The sequence below is a fragment of the Xiphophorus maculatus genome, chromosome 7 (genome assembly GCF_002775205.1).
Source record: "Xiphophorus maculatus strain JP 163 A chromosome 7, X_maculatus-5.0-male, whole genome shotgun sequence".
Lineage (NCBI taxonomy): Eukaryota > Metazoa > Chordata > Actinopteri > Cyprinodontiformes > Poeciliidae > Xiphophorus > Xiphophorus maculatus.
The window spans coordinates 3,974,765-3,990,615 of NC_036449.1; the positions used below are offsets into that span (position 1 = coordinate 3,974,765).

The 15,851-nt window shown below is 45.8% G+C and overlaps 1 protein-coding gene across 2 annotated transcripts in view; it reads left to right on the top strand.

Moving 5' to 3' along the window:
* The first annotated feature begins 613 nt into the window (after positions 1-613).
* ndp (NDP, norrin cystine knot growth factor) overlaps positions 614-15,851 on the top strand; it is a 35,962-nt gene continuing 20,724 nt past the window's right edge. Inside the window, exon 1 of one of the 2 annotated variants that reach the window (XM_023336228.1) lies at positions 614-917. The gene's annotated coding sequence lies outside the window, so the exon portion shown is untranslated. Of the gene's footprint in view, positions 918-10,858; positions 10,947-15,851 lie in introns of those variants that run through there. The other variant, XM_023336230.1, reaches the window with a different exon arrangement.

The following is a 15,851-nucleotide window of genomic DNA, read 5'->3' on the forward strand; positions in this document are numbered from 1 at the left end:
TTGGAAATAATAGCGTTTGAAGCCAATGGGGAGATGCAGGGACGGCACAATTGGTGTGTCAACTATAAATCTAGCTTAATCTGTCTTTACTGTCACTGTTACTGGTGTAAAAAAATCCATATTTAAAATAAACAAATGACTTTTAACCTGTTGGGAAGGGGCAGGTAAAGCGTGGTGGCCCACCAGGGTTATAATATACTGGGGAAAATCTTTCAATAATACCACAAAATATCGTGATAAATCTTAAGTCCATATCGTCCATTCCTATTAAAAGATTACGTCAAGTGAAGATTCTCCACTTTGTCTGTTGAGGAAAGGGACTGCGGAGGCTGTATAAACTGGAAGGCCACACGGGCTTTCAAATAAACTGAATTCGCTTACAGTTTTATAACCCCTACCTCATAAAACTGGCTTCAGCTTTTGGTCAATCCTCCTTCCCCCCACTCCCTCCCAATAGGGGCGAGTGGGGCCGTCCAGGCCTGGAATTCCCATTTGCTGCTGTGGAGCGTGTCGGTGTGTCAGCTGTTGTGTTTGTGAGGTGGACAGCCGGGGGGTTTGGGGATTGGGGGGCGTTAGGATAGAGGAAAAGAAAGGGCGTATAATATATGATTGCTGTGTCACGATCCACATGTGACGGGCGTCCTCACGGCCAGAGCATCCAGCCTCGCTGCCTCCCTTTCTCCCTCCCTCCGCCGATCTCCCTGTCAGAGATGAAACAGGGGAGCGTGTGACTGTGGGACAGAGGAGAGGCGGAGGAAGGAGGTGAGAGGGAGACAGAGGGAGGAGAGAGTAACACTCAGACAATCCCCTGCGTGTTAGAGAGAGGTAGAAACAAGAGGAGCTGGCCGGGAAACAATAGTAGAACAAATCCAGTCTTGCTTGCAAGATCTCTGCCTCTCAGCTGACTGCGACTGAAGGTAAGACCACAGGAACCTGATCATCTCACTTACAGCTCGTCCTCTAGAGACTCATATCATCTCTTAGATGTCTGCATGGCTGCAAATGCAACAGTTTGAAGGACGACTCTGCTTACTTTCCCCTCTCTCATTCCAAAGCTCAGGTGCACATTTGTCTTTAGTTTACAGCATTTTCTGCTCTGCATGGATCTATAATCTGATTGATGTGCTTAAGCAGGAAACATGTTTGCATTGGCACTGATGGATTTGCTAATCAAGTACTGACAGGCAAGCTAGAAGGGCAGGCGAGCTCATGTGGAGTGTGTGTGTGCGTGTGTGTGTCGGCGTGCGCACCCCCGCACGCATCTGGACGTACATGTTGTGTGTACGTCTATGTGTTTTACAGATCTGTTATGTCCTTGACTGTGATTGACTTGGCCTGTTGTTTTGGACCTGGAGGCTGCTGACTTATGGCAGTATGAGACGCTGACAGACGTAGCAGACTCTGCGGTAGGTAGGCAGGAGGAGAGGGCTACCACTTCCACTTGACCGCGTCGGAAAGGGAGAAGGTGTTTGGATGAAAAATGAAGTGACCGTAAAAGATCGGCGAATCGCGAAAGACAACTCAGGCAAAGGGAATGGGGGGGGGGAAGGAAAGGTTGGCAAAGTCGGAGAAGGACGCAATAAATAGGAGAAACAGAATGAAACCGAGATGTGTGAGAGAGGTTAGAGAGAATGACGGCCAGACGGACCCAAGAGGCGAGCCAAAGAGATAGAGTGATGCAAGCATCCCTTTCCAACTTCCGGTGACACCAGATGAGAAACAGTTTTGCGGAGTCTGAAAAAAAGGATTTTAGAATCCTGGCCTTCGACTTCCAATCGCTTTAAAACCGTTTGGAGATGGGAAACGTGACCGAAGCGAGTAGGAGGTGTGTTTGAGACGGAGCGGCCAGGTGCGGAGAGACGGTAACTATCCGGCAAGAGGAGCAGCGCAGTTTTAGTTTTCATCTCTGAGTTCTCGTGTTTCATACTCTCGCAGATGCACGGAAACACAGACACACTCTCTCTCTCTCCTCTCCCTGAGGCCCGCTGTGCGTCTATTTATTTAGACAACGGTGAAGATTCAATATTCTTTTCACAACAGCCCACCACTGTGGAAATGTGCTTCTGACAAATGGTTGTTGTGCATGAACCTCTAAAGGTACCCCAGTGCCACCATGGCTGATCTACCGCAGCTGGAGAACCCGGGTCCGATCCGGTAAAACTTAAAGACCCAGCTCCACTTTGCATTCGCTTCACCTCAGGCTTATAACCAGGAGAGGTTTGATCTGGTTCAAGCACTGCAGTCACTTTTTTTCTTCTCTCTGGAGAGCAGGTACATGTTCAGGTAGAAATGGGTCAGCATGAGATTCTCACAACTTCCAGTAAATATTTAACAATCTTTTATTGTGCTAGCACAATAAATTATATTTATAGATAAAATAGATTTATTTGATTTTATCTAACAGAAAATGTCTTCTACTGTTGATAAATACGTTTAAAAAGCTACTCAAGGCATAAGTAATGATAATGACTGAAACCAGAAGAAAGTTTACTTTCTTTTGTTTTAAAAAAGTGGAAAGTGGTGGAACATATAAGAAAAGACTGAAAAAGTAGCATGTTTTGAAAGTCACGGTTAGTGTTAGTCAGACTATCTGCTCTGGTAGCCAGTCAGTGGTGGGCTAGCATGCTGCTTCTAGCTTACTCACTACAATTTTCAACGCAGTTTTACGTTAAAACTTAACGTAAAACCTGTTAAGGTAAAACCTGTTAAGTTTTACGTTAACAAGAGAGATCTTTGGAACTAATTTAGTTTCCATTCCTTGACTTTCCAAACAGCCAATGTTGTCTTTCATTTAAGGAAGGTAAATTAGCAAATGTTTCTGTGTGGAAACATTTGAGGGAAGTTCTAATAGCTGTTCTGCTGCTGGAGAAAAATGTGGTCAGTACAATGGACCCCTGCCTTTTCACAATTTCAGTTTTTGTGGATTCACCTATTCACCTATCGCTCAAATATAATTCAATCTGGAGAGACTCAGACGGAAAAAACAGCGATTAAACAGGTTTATTGACATGCATGAATTTAAAGTTCTTTGGCGCTCGGGCCCCGGCTGAGGACATTGAGCTGTGAATTGCGATCAGCTCGGATGAGCATTCCCGATGTAGGTTAGGAATGTCATCCCCCGGGACCCGACACTGGTGGTGGGGGTCGGTGAAGGATGGGAGCCTGAAGAGTGGAGGTGGAGAAGGGGTGGAGGAGGGTTGAGCGCAGCTGGAAAGCGGAAGATGCCATGGATGGAGGTCCTTATCAACTGGGCCTTGGTCGGTGAGTGGACGTGACGTGGCTTGGTCCTGCGTTGATAGGTCGGCGGTGATGAGCGGGACGCGCCGACTGGATGATGCAGGTGGGGCTAAAGAGTCTTCCAGTTTGAATTTGCGCCTAGGCTTCATTTCAATCTGGAGAGACTCAGACGGAAAAAACAGCGATTAAACAGGTTTATTGACATGCATGAATTTAAAGTTCTTTGGCGCTCGGGCCCCGGCTGAGGACATTGAGCTGTGAATTGCGATCAGCTCGGATGAGCATTCCCGATGTAGGTTAGGAATGTCATCCCCCAAAAAGGGAGGCTGAGGCCGGGGCCGAGGCCGGGGAATTAGCATCAGGGTCAGAGAGTAATGTGGGGGAGCTACGCTAGCTCGGGGCTTACAGACTAGGACTTGAGGAGATCGTAGTAGGTGATGTTACTGTGATAGGGGTAAATTATGAAGCTGGTGGATAACGGTCAGCGGGGATGCTGCTAGGCGTGTATTGGCGAGATGCTGGTAGATGAAAGACACTGGGATGGTGCGAGGTATGAAATGACGGGATGTGGGTAGATGAAGGCCAGCTGGGGAAGAGGTGCGGCGTTAAATAGCAGAATGCTGGTAGATGGAGGCCAGCGGGGGATGCTGTTATGCGTGAAATGACTGGATGCTGGTAGATGGAGGCCAGCTGGGGACGCCGCTATGCATGAAATGACTAAATGCTGGTAGATGTAGGCCAGCTGGGGACGCCGCTATGCATGAAATGACTAAATGCTGGTAGATGTAGGCCAGCTGGGGACACCGCTATGCATGAAATGACTAAATGCTGGTAGATGAAGGCCAGCTGGGGACGCCGCTATGCATGAAATGACTAAATGCTGGTAGATGTAGGCCAGCTGGGGACACCGCTATGCATGAAATGACTAAATGCTGGTAGATGAAGGCCAGCTGGGGACACCGCTATGCATGAAATGACTAAATGCTGGTAGATGTAGGCCAGCTGGGGACACCGCTATGCATGAAATGACTAAATGCTGGTAGATGTAGGCCAGCTGGGGACGCCGCTATGCATGAAATGACTAAATGCTGGTAGATGAAGGCCAGCTGGGGACACCGCTATGCATGAAATGACTAAATGCTGGTAGATGAAGGCCAGCTGGGGACGCCGCTATGTATGAAATGACTAAATGCTGGTAGATGAAGGCCAGCTGGGGACACCGCTATGCATGAAATGACTAAATGCTGGTAGATGAAGGCCAGCTGGGGACACCGCTATGCATGAAATGACTAAATGCTGGTAGATGAAGGCCAGCTGGGGACGCCGCTATGCATGAAATGACTAAATGCTGGTAGATGAAGGCCAGCTGGGGACGCCGCTATGCATGAAATGACTAAATGCTGGTAGATGAAGGCCAGCTGGGGACACCGCTATGCTTGAAATGACCGGATCTGGTAGATGTGGGCCGGCTGGGGAAGCCGCTATTTGTGAAAAGACTGGATGCTGGTAGATGTGGGCTAACTTGGGGGCGCCGTTAAGATGAAACGGCAGGAAGTTGGTAGATGAAGGCTGACTGGGGTAATGTGGTGATGCTATGAAATAGTATGTCAATTAGAAATAATATCCCCCCAAAAATGAAAGCTGAGGCTGGGGCCGGAGCTGGGAGTTAGAGACTGGGAGAGTGAGAAAAGGTCGGGAGCTACGCCAACTCGGGGCTTGCGGGCTGGAACCTTAAGGAGGCTATACAGGGTGACGGTACTGATGGTAGGGGAAAATGATGAAAGCCAGTGGATGAAGGTCAGCCGGAGACATAGATGGGCGTGGAATGGCAGGGTGCTCGTAGAGTAGACCGACTGAAATGATGATTTAGCTGTAGGAAAGAGATCAGCTGCATGGTACTGAGATAGCGAGAAAAGGATGGGAGAGGGAATAGATTAGGATGTAAGAAGATAGCTGCCTGCTACTGGAGGTGAGATGCTAGAACCAGGATTAGATTCGCAGGGTGACGTTAGAGGATGCGAGCGAGATATGGGGACATTCTGGAATGAAACTTAAAATAGGGGAGTGAAGGACAACAGGGAAAGATGAGCATAACATTTGCTGGATGGGAGTGTGCGCTTTGCGTGAGGTTGACCAACCACCACCAGTGAATTGCGCAGTGCACGTCGGGCACTGAGGGAAGCTATGAAGACGGAGACGAGATACGTAAAATTATATGAAGAGAATGCTGAAGATGACTATGGAGCTGTTGACGTAAGGTCGAGAGAATACCTGGAAAACTGGTTAAACGTGATCTAAAGAGTTGAATGATGTCGTATATAAATTATGGCCTCGAGATTGAGAGAATGCAGGGGCTTGGAATGATGGATGAGCATGAAGAGGAAGCTAAGACTGGAAATGAGGATGAGAAACTGAGGAACCATAGGGAATAAAATTACGGTGCGAGGCGTGGATGAGGGTTTGAAATAGATTATTTTGTCTAGTAGCTGGACTGGACTGAACAAGGGCTGGGAGATATAGCTTATCAGCGAGAGTGATAGAATGGCAGGATGCTGGAAGATGAAGGCCAGCTGGGGAAGCGAGAGTGTTCGAATGGCGGGATGATAGTAGATGAAGGCCAGATCTGCCATAAGCGGAGGTGATTAGAATGATTAGTGGCAATTAAATTGATTAATGGCCAATGATGGCGAGGAAAATGGTGGAGATTCGGCTTTGCGGGTCAAACATGATAGCTTATGGCGGAGAGCGGCGATGTGGGGACGCTTACGGAAATGACCCCTCGGGAAACAGGCTACAGAAGTGGAACGGGCTTCGTAGAATGCTGAGGACTCGAGCTGCTGAAATGGAGGTTGGAGCTGAACCGGCTGCATGGGGGTTCCCTCTCGAAAGGGTCATGCAGGACAGGCTGGATAGAATGAGAAAATTAGAGAGGAGGTGCCGTCCTATACTCCCAGCGATAAGGAGGTGCTGGCTTTACCCCGATGGGGGTTGAGAAAATGGGCGATAATGAAATCTTTTTTTTTTTTTTTTTTTCTTTTTTTTTTTAAACCGAAGATGTGCAAAGCTTTGGCGCTTGTGAAAGGAACCATGCGAACTAACTTGACTTGGACCTAAGCAATGATGTTGGAGGTTCTGCTCCTCCGGATGGGGCCTTGGCTTCAGAACAACTGCAAGTGCTGGTAGGTCGTTGCTAACTGGCAGCAAGGGTGGCTCGTAGGTGCCTTATGATAATTGGCTCGGAAGAGGGACTGGAACGAATGCGCTAGTGAAACCTGGGAAAGCTAGAGGATAGGCTGCATAGACTTGGAAATGACAGGATGGCCTGGGAATAGCATGCGAATCCGGACAATTGTCTGGTGAGAGATGAAGCTTAGAAGCGCCAGCAGGGACATGAGCTTGAAATGTCGGCATACGAGGCAGTTTACTGTTGGCGGGCCACGGTTAAGCAAGTTATCAGGGGGCATGGACTTATTTGGGGGCAAAATGAATCTACGTAGCTGAACGTAGGTAACGGCTCGGTAGCCGCGGGCTACTTGTTAACAGGCTTAAGATGCTGTAATATTAGCTGAGCATCATTTATCTGTCGATACCTGCATCCGACAGCATTGCTCAACGTGGTCGTTACCTTGGGGGAAAACTTAGCAGGGTTCTGCGTTTGTGGCGTGATTATAATGGACATACACAGCTCTGCGCAGCAGCAGCAGGTCTCCTTCGCTGCCGCACCGGTGTAAATCCAGCAAGCATCTCAGAGTTCAAGTTGCGTTTGAGGGCGGCTCGGGAAACAGGTTACGACATTTAATGGATTAAACAGTTTTAACTGCTGAAAGTGACGGGGACGCGGATATGGGAAGCGCGGGAGCCCCCATAGTATCAAATCAACATAGGAATGACGGAGAATTGGCCGTTCTGGGGTGGAAACGGGCAGCTTCCGGTTCAGGGGGTGGGGAGGGGCACTGCTTACTCTGGGCAGGCAATACACTCTGAAGCTCACCCGTACCGTTGGGCCTGGCGGGGAAGCAGGTAAACTCTTGAGACCAAGGATAAACCCAGAAAACGACTTAGACAATCCTAAAACTTAAGCTAGGAAAAAGGGGCACTTTGTTAAAAGGCCAGGTGCTCGAATCCTGACAACGGCATGCAAAATGTCGAGGGTTTTTTTTTTTTTCTTTTGATTATAATGCGCATCCCGCTCAGCAATGCCAGTGGGAGCGTGACGTACTGTCACGCGGTTAAAGACGGCGGGTGCACGATTTAAGATAGTCACTGTTGAAGCAGAGAAAATGAATACGGTAACCATGACGGCCCATGAACGGCTCTACGTAGCTGGGTGCGCATGCGTCTACCGTTTTATGAATGAATAATCCCGCTGTGCGGATAAACGTGACCAAACACGAACGCTGGCTTGAGAGGGGCCGAGAAAAGGAGCAGTAAGTCCAGTGCGGGCATAATAAAGTTAGAGGAGGAATATACGGGGCTTGATAACGGAGGCTACTACCGAGGTCGGGAAGCTGTAGAAAAGAGGTTGGCGATCCACCTTGGGTCACGCCGGGAGGGATGCCACTATTACCAATTCATTTATGCATTCATGCAATTAAAAGCTCTGAAGCACTTGAACCGCGCCCGGATGGCGCATGCGAAATGGGCCTGCAAGTTCGGGAAGGGGATAAGTTCCGCGTTTCCTAACGTTGCAAACATGAATGAGACAAGTGAGGCTACGTCTTACCCTGAAAGCCCGAGGCGGGCGTAGCGTGGGAAATCCGAAGGGAGGCGCTGATGACCGGGCTGCCAGCAGCTATGCGGAAGTGAGTGAAGCTGTTGAAGTGGCCGAACCAGAGCGGGGAACCGGTAGAAAGGCGACGTGATGAACGCGGTGGAAAGATGATGAACGACGAGCTGGGAGGGCGACGGAGATCGGTGCGGCGAGACCTTGGCGGGCCGGCCAGGGGCCTGAGGCGGAGAAAGATGGCCCAGGGATGAAGACAGTGGGATTATGTGGCCGCTTGCCAGAGACAGGCCGTGGAGTGGGTGGCGCGGGAGCAAGGGACGGTGGGTCCCGGTCAGGCGAGAGAGCGGCGGCAGAAGCTGCTTAGAATGAATGAGGCCGGGAGGAATACTTCTTCCATCCGAGGAGCGACTGAGGGAAAGAAGGGGCCGAGCAAACGGCTTAGCGGCTTTTAAGAGGGACATTAGAGGTGGAAGGGCGAGCAATCACGGAGAAAAGGATCTGGTGAGATAACTGACTGGGAGCTGAGGCGTGCGGCTGAACAGGTTGAGCGCAGCTGGAAAGCGGAAGATGCCATGGATGGAGGTCCTTATCAACTGGGCCTTGGTCGGTGAGTGGACGTGACGTGGCTTGGTCCTGCGTTGATAGGTCGGCGGTGATGAGCGGGACGCGCCGACTGGATGATGCAGGTGGGGCTAAAGAGTCTTCCAGTTTGAATTTGCGCCTAGGCTTCATGACAGAAAGTGCATTTTGGGAAGCTGAAATGACATGGCGCAATGGTTTCATTGCGCCCATTGGTTCAATTGCGCAATGGAACCAATTGGCTGCTTTGCTCTTTGCAAAGCAGCCCATCCAGGAGCGCCATTTATTTTTCTTGGCAGTGATTGGCTGAAACACAAGAGAGAGATAAGGAAGACTGTTCATTTTAGCTTCTGCGGTACTGCTAAGAACGTTTCCACTGTGACATTAATACATATATTAGGGTATACTTAGCACTTAAACTATTAAAATAGGCAGTTATAAGGGTTCTTATAACTCAAGTATTTGTGGATTTTAGGTATTTGCGGGTGGCTGTACAGAGAGAACGCCACTGTACAACTTTCTCTCTGGTATCTAAATATTAGTTGGATTTCTTCATAGAACATTCAAAACAGCCATGTGTCAAAAGAGAAACCTTTATTTAAAAACCCTTAAAAAACAACCTACTGACCTAAGAAATGACTTCATCAAAAAGGAATATTCCCCCTATGCTGTCAGTCATTCTTTATCTACCGTCACTGAACCGTCATGAAGTCACATTTAATAATAGCTTTGCTGACTTTGAGACTGTTAATAATAAATTGCCAACCATGTCTAAATTAAATATTCAAAATGTCAAGATGTCTGTTTTATTTACGTCTACAAATGACAACAGAGTTTGATATTTAAAATGGAGTGAAAAATATATGTTTTAAATTGTACTTTGAATGCATGAAAGTAGTATTCAAACCCACACTACAAAAACACAAAATCTTACCAAGTGTTTTGGGTCTAGTTTCTAGTGATAATATCTCAGTATACTTGAAATAAAACTAAATTAACTTATGAGTAAATTTTCAGAAAGATGTAGGAGCTTGTTTTAAGTCAGCAATTCCTTAATATTTAACACAAATATTAATTTAAAAAAAAGTCTGAGTTACGCTGGGAGATAATTTCACTTATAACGAGACATTTTCCAATTGTTTTTAGAGAAATAAACCACCTCTCCCCCCATATTGATGAGTTAAGTTTTTGTTCTAGAAAATATAAGGTTGAGTTAAAAACTTTTCATCTCTCCTCAGGCCGAAAGCTTCACCTTTGCTTGCAGAAACAAGTGAGGGAAGGTTTCCCAATACGCCGCGTAACGTCGTACAAGCTCATCAATTTGGCACCTCAATAAAACGACTTTAACAATCTCCCATGAGCAATGTTTTAAACACACCTTTATACCGTAAACCAACCCTTACCGTGTGGTGCGTACGGTAAACCATTAGGACAACGCGTTTACAGCAAAGCATCTGCACCACAAGCGGTCTCCCCTTGCCCCCCATTCTCCTGCCGCCGCTTCAGCGGCGTCTCTGGGGAGAGACAGAAATCTGCAAATGCTCATGCAAACGTGTCCTCTGTGTCACCAAAGTTTCTGAGAAGCCTTAAGTGCAAAGCTAACACAAGCTGAGCCCTGGCTCACACGGCTGCCTGTCATTGGTTGTAGCGCGCGCTCAAATCCACACTGTTTGTCTTATCTTTACAGAAGGGGATATATTTAGTGAGGAGCTTAGCTTTTAGGAGGTTGGCGCGTGGAGAGGGTGTGTGTGTATGTGTGAGAGAGAGGAAGTATAGAAGCGTGTGTGTGTGTGTTGGCGTCAGTAGACAGTGGAAGAGCTTGGCACGCCGCATGCCAAACGGTGTGTGTGTTTTTGTGCATACACTGTGTGTGTTTGGAGGACAGGTCTCTACACCCTCCATCCTCACGCTCCCCCCGCCTCAACCCGCTGCACTGCAGTCAGGAATCTGCCCTTTAGTTTATTAAAAGCTGGTGAAACAATGGAGGGGGTGAGGCTGGGGATGAGGGCAGGTGGGGAGGTGAGCAGAAAATCATGACGTAAACTCTGGCCGTTCCAGCCAATGGGAGACGAGCGATGTGGCAGAGATGAAAGGGAGACATGGAGGGGCTCCGGAACGTAGCACTCTCCCTAATCTACCTGCAACTTCACTCTGACTTCATCTTCTTCTTCATCTTCCAGTGCCCTTTCACACACCTGTTTTCTCAGCCTGATTGCAGGGGCTCCATAACTGAGCCCCTCCAACCCCACCCCTGCCACAGACAGGCCTGTCCCTGGGCACCAGCCACAGCTGCCGGCTGACCTAACGAGATGAAGGCGCAGATCCGTCGGAAGGCCTCCACCAGGTCACTGGCATCTGAGTGGAGTTCGCTGCACAATAGTACGCTACCCTTCCCATAAGCCAGGTGGGCAGAGGATATTTATACTAGCATCCCACCGGGGAAAACAACACATTTCACAGGAATGTAGAAACTTTACACAACATATGGCTTGCACGGTTAGGAGGTGTGATGGTACTCTTGACTGATCTACTGGTTGAGTCTTCATTAACGTAAAGACATCAGGACAGTGATGAATATTCACAGTGAACATGATAATCAGATGAAATCATTAACTCCTCCTACTTGTTGTCTGCTGGCTGAACCATCTCACCATCTTGTTCTGGCTGGTGGTTGGGAGGAGGGAAGAGTTTCCTGATGCAAATGACTTGAGAATGTAGGAAACACCCTGGACTCGCCAGTTAACCTAACAAGGCTTCAGTGGCCTGGTAAAAACCAGCCTGTTCTTCTATGGTTTGCTATTGACAAGCTGTTGCTTCCTGATGCCATGGATTCTGTTTAATTTTACATTTTACCCAGTCATTAACTTTTGGCGGCGACATATGTAGCGCAAATTTGATGCTATGAAGCCAACCAGCAATTGTCTGCGTTGTAAACAGACATCCTCCACTGAGAAGAGAGAAGTGCTGAGTCGAACCATGTGGCTTTTGATGTTAATTCAATGTTTGGAAGTGTGGCCAACACAGACTGAACACCTTTCTTCACTTCCTCCGCTGCCATTGCTAAAACTATAGCCAGACCATAATTCTAAAACAGTGCAGAAAATCATCGTCATTGTTCACAGCTTCTCTTTCTGTTCCCTGATTGGCCCAACTGATTGGCCTGATTGAGTCAGTGCTCTGGGTCTGGCTTCTGCCAGACCTAGAGCTACTGCTGCTCCAAATCGAGAGGTGCTAGTTGAGATGCCTCAGGTAAAAGGTTAGAATGGATGCCTACTTGGTGATGTGTTCCAGGAGGAGACCCAGAGGAAGACCCAGGACATGCTGGAAGGACTATGTTTCTGGGAACACCTGGGGATTTCCCTAAAAGAGCTGCCCCAAGTAGCAGGAGAGAAGAAAATCTGGGTCTCTCTGCTTAGGCTGCTGCCTCCATGACCCGACCTCAGATTAAACAGAAGATAACAGATGGATGGATAATTGGAAACTCATGGAACATAACACTCAGTTGGTGATGCCGAGTTATTGATGGGGATGCACTCGGGACTGCAATAGCTCATTTTTCCTCAAAGGGGAGCTATTATGCAAAATTTACTTTCTGCACAGTTTTGTATTTCCATTCAGGTCTCTCCTGCAGTCCAAATGCAATAAAACCCCCAAGCATCCAGTCGTTCTCTGGCAGTAAGTTAAAGTGGCAGTTTTATATGTTTTCCAACCACATAGTGCCATTTTATAGCACAATCGAGTAACTATGTTACCTTTGGTTGTTATAAAAATGCTATATATATCAAATATGACTTAAAATAAAGTGTACTTCTTAATTTAATGTCTTGAAATTGGGCCTCTGTCTCTTTAAAAATTCCTGCTCTTTCTGAAACTCTGCCTTCAGGAAGTCATTACAACATGGCTCCTCTATAAGCCTTTTAACAATGTTTTCACTAGCGTTGCTCTGAGAAGTAGCTCGTATACACTGCAGATGTGTAGTTCCACCAGCTAATTGCTACTGGCTAGTCTGAAGGAGCTGATTGGAGGGATTGTGGGGAAGGGGAGCTCTGTGACGTAGCAACTGAGAAGTTTAGAAACTGCAGCTCAGAGGAGGAGCTTCGCCTTCAAAGGCGGAGCTAGGTTCACCCAGGTGTTCTGCACTGCATGAGTGGTTGCCACGGGAAATTAAAGGATTTCTCAAACGCACTGAACAGGGCTGGTGTGAACGCAGCCTTAGTTTTTTCTAGAGAATTGAAAAATATTTTAAGAAATATTTCCCAAAATTACTAAATCGTTTTTTTTTTTATGATTTCTATAAAAGTAACTATCTATCAATTTATTTCCATCTCTCGGTTATTGACAAAGTAACTAACTACGTTAAACTTCTCGGTGCTTTCTTTCTCGTCTTACGGCTAAACCAGGGGTCAGCTACCCAACATATTGAAAGAGCCATTTTGGATCAAAAAAACAAAAAACAAATCTGTCTGGAGACGCAAAAAAATTAAAAGTCTTATATAAGGTTTATAATGAAGACAAAACAAGCTTTAAGTGTTTATATTAGCTATATTAGCCGCTAAACAGTGGAAACGTATTCTGATTTCTCCCAGAAGTAAGATTAGTGACATAACTCGACAATTATTACAATACCTAAGAACAAACTGTTAAATCCACACAGATACAGGGGCAGACAGACGCATTCATCCACCAGTGTACCGTGGGTGAGAGTGGGAGTTCTTTTTCCCACCGTCGCTTCGAAGGACAGCACATCAACCTTCCTCAGAAATTAAGCTGGGACTCAACTTCTCATAACTCTCCAAATCCAAAAGGCTTTCCCAGCAGGGGGACCTTATGTAAGGACGGGCCTCGTTATGCTTATGCAGTACTGGTTCTTTTATGTGAGCTGAGCCTTTCATAAATCATCTGCCCCTCAGCAAGGCCCCTGAAGTCGAACCTACATAACAGAGATGGAAGTTGCTTAACGAGATTTGATCCACGCAAGATGATATTACTTTTAATGAGCAGTTAATGCAGACCCAGATATTGGTCTAAAGTTTCATAAACTGGATGCAGTTGAATCATTTAGTGTGCCTCTGGTCTGGTCCCACAGCCTCTGCGCGCTTAATTAGCTCTGGGGTAGCGTGAACGCCATATTGGTCGATTAAAGCTGAGATGTCTTTGGATTTTAGGGCTGTTGCGCCAAATTGTTGAAGTTATTGCTTTGAAGGTCGAGATTTGTGGTAAAGGAGAGATTGGACTGATAGTCATCGAAGTCACAACACAAGTAAAATGGGGGTCAACGGCAGGATCCACACTTTCCAATGCAGCTCTGTTAAGTTTGGACTTTTTACATATGTTGTATATGAATAACAATAGTACAGTTACTCTTACAAGTCTTTTGGTGTATGTTTGTATCAAGTTTGCTCACCTGGAGACGAACATGCTAGCTTATTGTTCTTAGCTAAACACCTGGAATTTGGTCAGATTGATGAGAGAAGTGTTTAGACCTTTCCCCAGATTTTATCCAGAAGCTTTGACTGTTTAATTTCATCTATTTGGTAGGATCAATCCACATTAACTAACATTTTTTGCAGAATTAGCCAAAAGGCTATTTTCCATCTGTTGTCCTTGGTAATTTATCTAGCTAAAAACAAAGGTTATACCAACAAGGTTAACAGGACTTAGATACTGTCAAGCTTTCATCTCACAGAGCCGTCCTCCCTCGCGACTCCCTCACTCAGCTCCTTCAGACTAGCCAGCAGCAATTAGCAAACACCTGGTTGTAGCTGTGCATGTGCCGAGCTCATTAGAGGAGCTACTACTTAGTGCAATGCTGGTGAAAGTGTTGTAAAATTATTAATAGAGGAGCCTTGTTGTGAGGTCTTCTTGTAGGCGGAGCTTCAGAAAGAGCAGGAACTTCTTAAAGAGACAGAGGCCCAATTTCAAGGCATTAAATTAGGAAGTATATTTTCTTTTAAGATATGTTTTATATATGCAGCAGTTTTATAACAACTGAAAGTAACATACTTGAATGTGCTATAAAATTGCACTAATTGGCTGGAATCCAAATAATATTGCCTCTTTAATTTACACACAGGTGGACTTGAATAATTAGTTGACCTCTAAAGATTTCGCAGAATTTTATATTGTTGTTTTTTTTATTACAAAAGAGACAGTGCACCTAATATACCAGAATTAACCATAAAGATTAGTTTTCATCTGTAGTCCTTCCAGGTACATTCATTATACTGTAAATACAACATACTACAATGCAATACACACAATGTAACCAGTTTCTTCCAAAAGATAGAATTATTTTCTTTCCAATAATAAACAAAAAGCTTTTTTTAACCAAAAGGGTCATATCAAGTTACTAAATTAAAAAGAATAAAAAGCCGTTTAGCACAAGAGTTTACCACAATACAAACAACACGAAACAAAACAAAAATATGGCAGAATAAAAATAAGAATCATATGATCAGCGCCTGCATATTTGATTATTTTGGAGCCATACGTTTATTTACGGAATATTTTTATTTAGGCATATGACAGTAAAAGGGTTCAGTACAAATGTGTGTCATATTTTATAGATTTTTATTTGTTAGAAATATTGACAACATCACCCTTCTAGTTCTCAGTGATAGGTTAGGGGTTAGTTGTGGTTGTAACAGGACAAAATGTTAAAGGGTTGTCAATACTTTTACAAGGTTTTGTACTTCCATCACCAGTTAAATAACTTGGCATTCTCTGTTTCTGGGCTTTGTTTCCATTGCAGTAACCATTAATAACTGATGGTGGGACATTATCATTCATGTTCAGGACGTACTCTAAGTCAGGTTTCTTGAATATGTGAAGAAATAACGAAAGCAGAACAGCTAATGAACGCAATGCCACTTTTCAGCACCTGGTTATACATTTTTGATGAGAAATTATATCCAGAGGTCCTAATGAGGCAGCTTGTTCTCTTTCATGTCGTCATTACTTGGGAAAGGCCGTGACATTTTGCCTTTTTAGTTCCCTGAGCATGTTTCAGCAATTGGTATTTAAGGCTTGTGCAAACCACAAATGAGTTTCCACTCTTTGAACCACGGGAGCGGACTCTCGGTTAATCATGCCTGTCGTTTTTTTGGAGAGACCAGGCCCAACATCAGTGGCATGTTCAATCCGTCACGGTGGTGGTGATAAGTCATCCCGACACAGGTTGCTTAAACTTTAATGTTTCTTATGGGTTTATTCAGACACATCCATCACTGAGCCGAAGCACAAGTGCAACATTTTCCACTTCCTCGACCCTCAAGATGTATTTCCTTCCTCCCAACCTTAAAGAGTCTGG